The sequence below is a fragment of the Triticum urartu genome, chromosome 7 (genome assembly GCF_003073215.2).
Source record: "Triticum urartu cultivar G1812 chromosome 7, Tu2.1, whole genome shotgun sequence".
Taxonomy (NCBI): Eukaryota; Viridiplantae; Streptophyta; class Magnoliopsida; order Poales; family Poaceae; genus Triticum; species Triticum urartu.
Genome location: NC_053028.1, coordinates 671,896,384 through 671,906,102, shown reverse-complemented (window position 1 = coordinate 671,906,102; position 9,719 = coordinate 671,896,384). Strand labels below are relative to the sequence as shown.

At 46.4% G+C, this 9,719-nt stretch overlaps 1 long non-coding RNA gene across 1 annotated transcript; it reads right to left on the bottom strand.

Annotated features, from left to right (window-relative positions):
• Window positions 1-1,271: 1,271 nt before the first annotated feature.
• LOC125519936 lies at window positions 1,272-1,744 on the bottom strand. The gene is made up of 3 exons (XR_007288379.1): window positions 1,711-1,744; window positions 1,499-1,612; window positions 1,272-1,392 (listed from the first exon to the last, which is right to left on the bottom strand). It is a non-coding gene; the product is annotated as an uncharacterized LOC125519936 (long non-coding RNA).
• Between the last annotated feature and the right edge of the window lie 7,975 nt (window positions 1,745-9,719).

Below are 9,719 nucleotides of genomic sequence, written 5' to 3'. Positions count from 1 at the left end.
CAGTTGGTGGTTGTGCTTGGCAAAATACTCATTGACCACCCACTGTGCTCCATCTACGTTTAGCTTACACCGGACAGGGCACTCAGTCTTCTGAATGATACCTCTCTTTCGTTCCTAAACGACAGGCGCATCGCCTTTCCCCTTCTTGTTCCTGCATGCCTTGTGGCACCTGATCTCACCTCTGCTGTACTCGTTAGTTTTCTTAATTTTCCTATGGTACTCGGTGTTCACCGGAAACCCATGGATCTTTGCATATGTCTGGTAGTATTCCTTTGCTGCTTCGAATGACTCAAATCTCTGCCCAATGTACGGTGGCTGAGGCACCACGATCTCTGATTGCCCACCATCTTCATCCCCTTGCGCGTCATCGTCAATTTCATCGTTCACTTCAGTATGGGCGGCAGTCCCATCTACCTGAGAGTTGCCAGTGCTTGTGTTCAAAGTGGTGCTTGCCGGCATTGCTGGAATGATTGCCATTCCCGACTCTGACTCGAAATTTTTTGCGGCATGTTTGTCTGCTGTCTGGTGGAACGCGTCTTCCGTGCGCTCAGAGCTCCCCGCAGTAGATGTGCCGGCGCCGCTGTGCATTGTAGTTGTAGGTTCTGTAACAGGGAAAAATAGGTACGAGATTAAGAATTTTGGGTTGGATAACATGTGGATCGCAACGGATCACACCATCTTCGAGTGATTTTCCATGACATCTTTTACAGACAGCAAGCCGTCAGTCTGTGGGTGGTCATTTTTATGGCAGCTGTAGGTGTGCAGACCTGGCACCTACTGTTCAACAAACATGGCAACCATTGTTTTGCCTACAAATAACTACTAATAGCAAAGGTAGCGCTGTTTTTTGTGGTTCAGATATTTTCCCTCTACCTTGTTGTGCTGTATTTGACCATCGTGTGTGGTCTGTTGCACCATAATGACGGGATCCACCAGGAATTTGCGAAGCTTGCCAGGAGACGTTTGCCGGGTCACCGCTAGCGTAATAACCTGCAATAATAGTAGTGGTTGGTCAAATCGCGGCAAACGCATTTCGTGCTAGCACGGCAACTGCAGTTGCCCTTATGTGGCAAATGCATTTTTGCTTGCATGGCAACTGAAGCTGCATCGGTAGGGCAATTGCAGTTTGTTACTAGATGGCAATTGCAGTTGTCATGAAATGGCAACTGCAGCTTTTCCTACATGGCAACTGCAGGTGTGCAGAGTTGGCAAATGTTGTTTTTAATACACGGGAACCATAGAAGACCAGTCATGGCAATTTTTGTAGTTGTCAACTATGCTCCTTGTGCTGACTGAGCATCCGCATCTTCACTATGTTTATGGACTCACCTGTGTACGACGTCGATGGCAGGTACATGGGTGCTGCCCGATTCCACGTGCTGCACGAAGGCTCTGCATTTTACACCTGTGATAACTCGTGAGTCCTTTTGCCATCTTTTTTTCATGTTCATTTTTCATGTCCACAGCATTATGTGCTCTTTTTTCGTTTTTGCATTACCTTGATTAGCCATACTAGCTAGTTGGAGTTGGCTGCCCGTACATTTGTCAGCGTTAGCGCCTTGTGACTGCACTTGCCACGGGGCCCCCCTAAGAGTGTTCTGGTCATAAGAACCTGCAAGACAAATGACAGTTTACGACATAAGTAGAATGTCATGTCCATCATCGCGAAGATGGCAAATGTTTCTCTTCATTTTTTAGCACGCATCGTACCTACGCCTGCATACTGTTCTAGCAGCGGCAGCAATGACCCTGCAGAGATGAGCTGACTATACTCTGATGCATCAAAAGGTGGCGGCGTTTCTGGCCTTTGAGAACCCCAATCATCTGCACCATCTTCGTGATTCATTCTTTTTCGTGCCTCGCTTCTTTTCTGATGTGCTCTCAATCACTGGATGAACAAGAAGGCATCAACAATCCAAATTTTTTTTATCATTGTGCTGCTTGCATGTAGAAGTTAACACGTCAGTGCTATCACATTTTCATGCGTTGGCAACCAACATATCATGGCTAGTAGGACATGCACATCCACTATCCTTTTCTAAAATCTGGTGCTAGCTATCCGTTTGATTCGATGGCATCAGGCTCTACAATAGGATGGCAAGCAATAAGTTGACATGGTGGCAGTTGACGAAAATGACAGGTTGCAACTGACGTTATACACCAATGGCAATTAATTTTCACACCCCCCATTATTCCAAATTTATCAATTCTCTCTCCCTTTTTATGGATTCCTGCACATCAATTCATTCACCAACTAGGAGCATCAACCTACTGAGAACTCACGGTTATCTCTAGCGTACTACATGGCAGATCTAGTGTATTCTGCTTGGCAACTGCGAAGTCACACAACGTATGTAGAGTTTTAACCCTGTAGGATGGATCTAGTTGCCAACTTCGTCGGTAATTTTGCAATTTTCTGCCCAGAAGGAGGATGAGAAACAGTAGGGAGATCGGGAGATTCACCTGCTTTTAGCTGGTCGTCTCTGGAGGGCGTTGTTGGGGGGGGGGTGGGGGGGGGGGGGGGGGGGGGGGAGATAAGGGGTGTGGTATGCGGTGGGAGCGCCCTACAGATCCTCCTTGGTTGCCATGGCAACCAGAGATGGCCGGCGACGGAGGTCGGGGTTCGACAGGCGGGGGGCAAGGGCGCAGATGAGAGAGGGGACGGATGGAGGCCGGGAACGGCTGGGTCGTGCGGGCAGCGGCTCGTCTAGCCCAGACAAGGCAGTGCGGGCGGGGTTGCCACGCACCGGACGTGCGGGCGCGCTTTTGTGCGCGCGGACGGGGTCGTGCGGGGCGGTTCCCGTCCATGCCACATGATGCGTGCAGGCAGGTTGCCCTCCACGCCACACGTGTGACTCAAATCTTTTTATCTATCTTTGAATTGTATCGCCTCTCGGTATGGTCAACTCGGCAATTTTGCGGCGGCGCACTTGATGCAACCCTAATTTCTGAAATTTTTCTTCATCCGATGAATTGCAAGCTTCTCGATCCCTCGAAAAGATCCCTCAAAGAGCTCAACACCACCGTGCGCGTGCCCCACGGTGGGCGCCAACTGTCATGGAATTGTCATGGCAGATGTCTTTAGTGTCAGGACTTAGTCGCGAGGCCAACGCATCTATGTGGTAGCTTGAGAGGGGTTGAGCGGGAGAGAGACGTGATGTTTTTACCCAGGTTCGGCCCCTCACGGTGGAGGTAAAAGCCTACATCCTACTTCATTGATATTAATGATGATGACCACGGTTACAAGATTGCTCTATCTCGCGAGCTATTGTCTAAACCTAACTTGTCCAACTCGTGGAACTTGTGAATCTTGTCCCCCTTTTTAGGGAGCCCTGCCCCTCCTTATATATGTTGGAGGGGCGGGTTACATGTAGAGTCCTATTAGGATTAGGACTAGTCTATCTCTAATACAAACCGGATACAAGTCCAGGTCTTAACTCCTTGTAAGATAAACGTTCCTCATGCCTTTCCTCTTAAACCGGCCCACCATTAAACGTGAACCGGCCTTCTGGGCCTTGGGCCTTGTCATCCGTCTGTCCTGCACGCCGGATCACCAGTGAGTCATAAGACCAGGTGGGTTGCTTGTAAACCGCCAGGTCAGGGCGGGTCGCCAGTAACTCGCCAAGTGTCAGCGGGGTCTTCAGATAAGCCGCCAAGTCCTGGCCGGGTTAACTTGCGGCCGGTTTACGCCGTGGGGTATATCCCCGACACGTACCGTGGGTCTACCTGTACCCCGCCTCCTGATAGATTGATCCATTTGCAGTTAAACAAAGGGACCTTAAAATCATGTCCGTAGTCAAGTTCCCATATGTCCACTATGTAACCATAATATGTGTCATTTCCCCTCTCGGTTGCTGCATCAAAGCGGACACCGCTGTTTTGGTTGGTTCTCTTTTGATCTTGGGTGATCGTGTAAAATGTATTCCCATTTATCTCGTATCCTTTGTAAGTCTATACAGTCGAAGATGGTCCCCTGGACAACGAGTACAGCTCATCACAAATAGTGTTTTCACCTCTGAGACGTGTTTCCAACCAACTGTTGAAAGTCTTGATATGTTCACATGTAATCCAGTCGTCGCACTGCTCTGGGTGTTTGGAGCGCAGACTGTTCTTGTGTTCATCGACATACGGGGTCACCAAGGTAGAGTTCTGTAGAACTGTGTAGTGTGCTTGAGACCAAGAATATCCGTCCCTGCATATTATTGACTCCCCTCCAAGCGTGCCTTTTCCAGTCAGTCTCCCCTCATACCACGATTTAGGGAGACCTATCTTCTTAAGGCTAGGAATGAAGTCAACACAAAACCCAATGACATCCTCTATTTGATGGCCCATGGAGATGCTTACTTCTGGCCTAGCGGGGTTACGGACATATTTCTTTAGGACTCCCATGAACCTCTCAAAGGGGCACATATTGTGTAGAAATGCGGGGCCCAGAATGACGATCTCGTCAACTAGATAAACTAGGACGTGCGTCATGACAAGACATTTCGCCACATCACTCGTTAGCCTTGGTATGATTTCTCGATCGATCACCTTGTGAGAGATTGCATTGAGGAATGCACACAGCTTCACAATGGCTAATCGGACATTTTCCGATAGAAGGCCCCTCAATGCAACCGGAAGCAGTTGCTTCATAATCACGTGGAAGTCATGAGACTTTAGGTTCTGGAACTTTTTCTCTGGCATATTTATTATTCTCTTTATATTCAATGAGAAGCCAGTCGGGACCTTCATACTAAGCAGGCATTCAAAGAAGATTTCCTTCTCTTCTTTGGTAAGAGCGTAGCTGGCAGGACCTTCATACTACTTTGGAGGCATGCCGTATTTTTCGTGCAAACGTTGCAGGTCCTCCCGTGCCTCAGCTATATCTTTTGTCTTCCCATACACGCCCAAGAATCCTAGCAGGTTAACGCAAAGGTTCTTCGTCACGTGCTTCGATCGAAGAGCGGACCTCTAGGTCCTTCCAGTAGGGTAGGTCCCAAAATATAGATTTCTTCTTCCACATGTGTGCGCGTCCCTCAGCGTCATTCGGAATAGCTAGTCCGCCGGGACCCTTTCCAAAGATTCCGTGTAAATCATTGGCCATAGCAAGTACGTGATCACCGGTACGCATGGCGGGCTTCTTCCGGTGATCTGCCTCGCCTTTGAAATGCTTGCCTTTCTTTCGACATTGATGGTTGGTCGGAAGAAATCGACGGTGGCCCAGGTACACATTCTTCCTGCATTTGTCCAAGTATATACTTTCGATATCAGCTAAATAGTGTGTGCATGCGTGGTATCCCTTGTTTGTCTGTCCTAAAAGGTTACTGAGAGTGGGCCAATAGTTGATGGTCACAAACAGCAACGCGTGTAGGTTAAATTCCTCTTGTTTGTGCTCATCCCACGCACTTACATCGTTTCCATTCCACAGCTGTAAAAGTTCTTCAACTAATGGCCTTAGGTACACATCAATGTCGTTGCCGGGTTGCTTAGGGCCTTGGATGAGAACTGGCATCATAATGAACTTTCGCTTCATGTGCATCCAAGGAGGAAGGTTATAGATACATAGAGTCACGGGCCAGGTGCTGTGATTGCTGCTCTGCTCCCCGAAAGGATTAATGCCATCCTCGCTTAAAGCAAACCATACATTCCTTGGGTCCTTTGCAAACTCATCCCAGTACTTTCTCTCGATTTTTCTCCACTGCGACCCGTCAGCGGGTGCTCTCAAGTTCCCATATTTCTTTCGGTTCTCACTGTGCCATCACATCAACTTGGCATGCTCTTCGTTTCTGAACAGACGTTTCAACCGTGGTATTATAGGAGCATACCACATCACCTTCGCAGGAACCCTCTTCCTGGGGAGCTCGGCGTCAACATCACCAGGGTCATCTCGTCTGATCTTATTCCGCAATGCACCGCATACTAGGCATGCGTTCAGATCCTTGTATGCACCGTGGTAGAGGATGCAGTCATTAGGGCATGCATGTATCTTCTCCACCTCCAATTCTAAAGGGCATACGACCTTCTTTGCTGCGTATGTACTGTCGGGCAATTCGTTATCCTTTGGAAGATTCTTCTTCAATATTTTCAGTAGCTTCTCAAATCCTTTGTCATCCACAGCATTCTCTGCCTTCCATTGTAGCAATTCCAGTACGGTACCAAGCTTTGTGTTGCCATCTTCACAATTGGGGTATAACCCTTTTTTGTGATCCTCTAACATGCGATCGAACTTCAGCTTCTCCTTTTGACTTTCGCATTGCGTCCTTGCATCCACAATTACCTGGCGGAGATCATCATGATCGGGCACATTATCTGGTTCCTCTTGATCTTCAGCAGCTTCACCCGTTGCAGCATCATTGGGCACATCGTCTGGTTCCTCTTGATGTTCACCAGCTCCCCCCGTTGCAGCATCACCGTATTCAGGGGGCACATAATTGTCATCGTACTCTTCTTCTTCGCCGTCTTCCATCATAACCCCTATTTCTCCATGCCTCGTCCAAACATTATAGTGTGGCATGAAACCCTTGTAAAGCAGGTGGGAGTGAAGATATTTCCGGTTAGAGTAAGACCTCGTATTCCCACATTCAGTGCATGGACAACACATAAAACCATTCTGCTTGTTTGCCTCAGCCGCATCGAGAAACTCATGCACGCCCTTAATGTACTCGCGGGTGTGTCTGTCACCGTACATCCATTGTCGGTTCATCTGCGTGCATTATATTTAATTAAGTGTCCAAATTAATAGAAGTTCATCATCACATTAAAACCAAAGTGCAATCATAGTTCTCATCTAACAACATATAGCTCTCTAGAGCATCTAATTAATTAAACCATACATTGAAACTATGTAAAACATTTCAATGCGAAAACAAATGCGATCATAATCGCAACCATGGTAACAATTGATCCAATGGCATAATGATACCAAGCCTCGGTATGAATGGCATATTTTCTAATCTTTCTAATCTTCAAGCGCATTGCATCCATCTTGATCTTGTGATCATCGACGACATCCGCAACATGCAACTCCAATATCATCTTCTCCTCCACAATTTTTTTTATTTTTTCCTTCAACAAATTGTTTTCTTCTTCAGCTAAATTTAACCTCTCGACAATAGGGTCAGTTGGCATTTCTGATTCACATACATCCTACATAAATAAAATCTATGTCACGTTGGTCGGCATAATTTTCATAAACAATTAACGAACCAATAGTTATAAAGATAATATATATACCACATCCGAATCATAGACAGGACGAGGGCCGATGGGGGCGGATACCAAAACCATCGCACTATATAAGATGCAATAATAAAAGTAAGAAAATAATACAAGTATCTATGTAAACATACAAGTAAGAATATTTTTTCTTTCAGAAAGAAGATAAGAACAAGAGGCTCACCACGGTGGTGCCGGCGATGAGCTCGGCGCGGGTGATCGACGGCGGTGAAGACGGGGACGGGGCGTGACGGACCGCTAAACCTAGACAAATATTATGGAAAATGGAGCTTGGAGGTAGAGCTTGGAGAGGAGAAAGCTTAAGTAGTGTGGCTCGGGCATTCCATCGAACACCTTTTGTGCATAGGAGGTGAGCTAGAGCACCACCAAGCCCTCTCCCCCTCGGCCAGAGAAAAACAGAGCACTGGGGTGCTCTGCTTGCGAGCGACGGGTATATATAGGCACCTCATTGGTCCCGGTTGGTGAAATGAGCCGGGACTAAAGGGGAGCCTTTGGTCCCGGTTCAAGCCACCAACCGGGACCAATGGTGGTGGGCCAGGAGCGAGGCCCATTGGTCCCGGTTCATCCCACCAACCGGGACCAAAAGGTCCAGATGAACCGGGACCAATGGCCTACGTGGCCCGGCCGGCCCCCTAGGCTCACGAACCGGGACCAATGCCCACATTGGTCCCGGTTCTGGACTGAACCGGTACTAATGAGCTGACCCGGCCTGGACCAAAGCCCTGTTTTCTACTAGTGAATAAGATGATATGGATAATTCAACTAGTATTGATCTTCAGATGAGAGTGAATAGAGTTTACAACTTGTTCCCACATGTTCAAATTCCTCTTACAATAGTGAAGGATGAGAGGATGATGGAGATGATGAAAGTAGCAAAACTAAGAAAAATTCTAAAGGTTCTTAGGCTCCCTTCTTCTTCTGTTCTATACATGGTGGCAGTGGCTAGGGTTCTCTTCTCCCATGGTCTCCTTCGCAAAATTGTCTTGTATAGACGTGGCGGATCTCTTGGCAGTTCATGCGATCGCTCATATGACCGCTCGTGGTTGTATGGAAGACCGTCTTTTTCTCTGTTGTGTGTGTTGGCTTGGATTTGCACAAGGAAGTTGCTCCATTTGGCTTGATTTGAAGTAATTCTCCTTGGTTTCCTTCCATATATGATATTTCCTACCAAAAATGGAAAAATGAATTTTCTTCTCTTTTGAAGGGTAAGCGTTTGAAATAGTCGAGAAGTAACAAAGTTACGATGAAATGAAATAAAATATCACAAATTCTTGAGCTGTCAGGACACTTTATAGTTATGAACATCTTTGTTTTTAGATTGATTAGAACAGTTCTGTAAGATAGCTATGGATGGACTATTACTTTTTACACCAAATTCTCCCAAAAAGTAACTTCTCTTCAGCTAATACTAAATGCATGAGCCAGCCCTAACACGCCATAATAACATGATATCTCTCCACTCTAGGAATTGGTGGTAAACCAAAATACAAAGTGCAAAACCAGTAAATTGAACGTGGTTTACTCCTACTCATTGAAGAAACCATATGTCCCGGCATAAATAGACATGTTGACCTTTCGGACTAAAAAATAATTTCAGCTGTAACCATTATGGAGTGGAAAGTATCACACATGCGTGGGTGGGGGACACATTCCGTCTTCGGACGAAAAGATTTCCACTCCTTCCTGGCTTCTGCCCGTCGCGAGGAAGCCATTGTAGCCTTGTATAGAAGGAGGGATCTTTTAGGGTTGTGTCTTCAGTTATTGGATCTGCGGGGTTTCTATTTGCTTCTTGGTATGTATTATAACGATGTCGACTTTACTAGGTGGAAAATTCGGAAGACACGGTGATGGTTGGTGAGGACAAAAGGAAAGGGATAGAGGCGGTGGGTGAGTATGACTTCCCAAAGGGGCTGCATGTACTTGCCGGTGACGACCACCCTATCTTCCTAAAGATCCTAGAGGCCCTCTTGCGCCGCTACAAATACCATTGTGAGCCTCTCAATCTTCGCGCTTTCTCTAATACATTAGAATTGAGGTTGTATGAGTTGTTCTCTACTAATAATGCTTCTTGCTTAGTTTCATTTTGTGGAAGATGTAGCGATGATGGTGATCGATTTGAAGACATCACTAAATATGATCAGGAAGGGGAAGGAGGAGTTTGACCTGCTGATCAATAACATTTGGATGCCATAGTTTCATGTTCCTTCAGCTCATCACACTTGAGATGAATCTCCCTACACAATCCAAAGTCCTATTTCTTCACATGAGCTAGCAGTGGTCATTAAGAACATTTATTACTATTAAGCGTTCAATATACACTGAGTGAATGTTCCTTGATAACATTTAATACAAATATCAATGTTTTGTTATGAAATCACATACACCTCCACTCACCCTATTTTTTCTTGGTGAAAATCATAAGAATGGGACCCCGAACCAATAGATGACCATTATTTCGATTTTTACAAAGAAAAAAGAGGGTGACTGGAGGTGTATGTCAA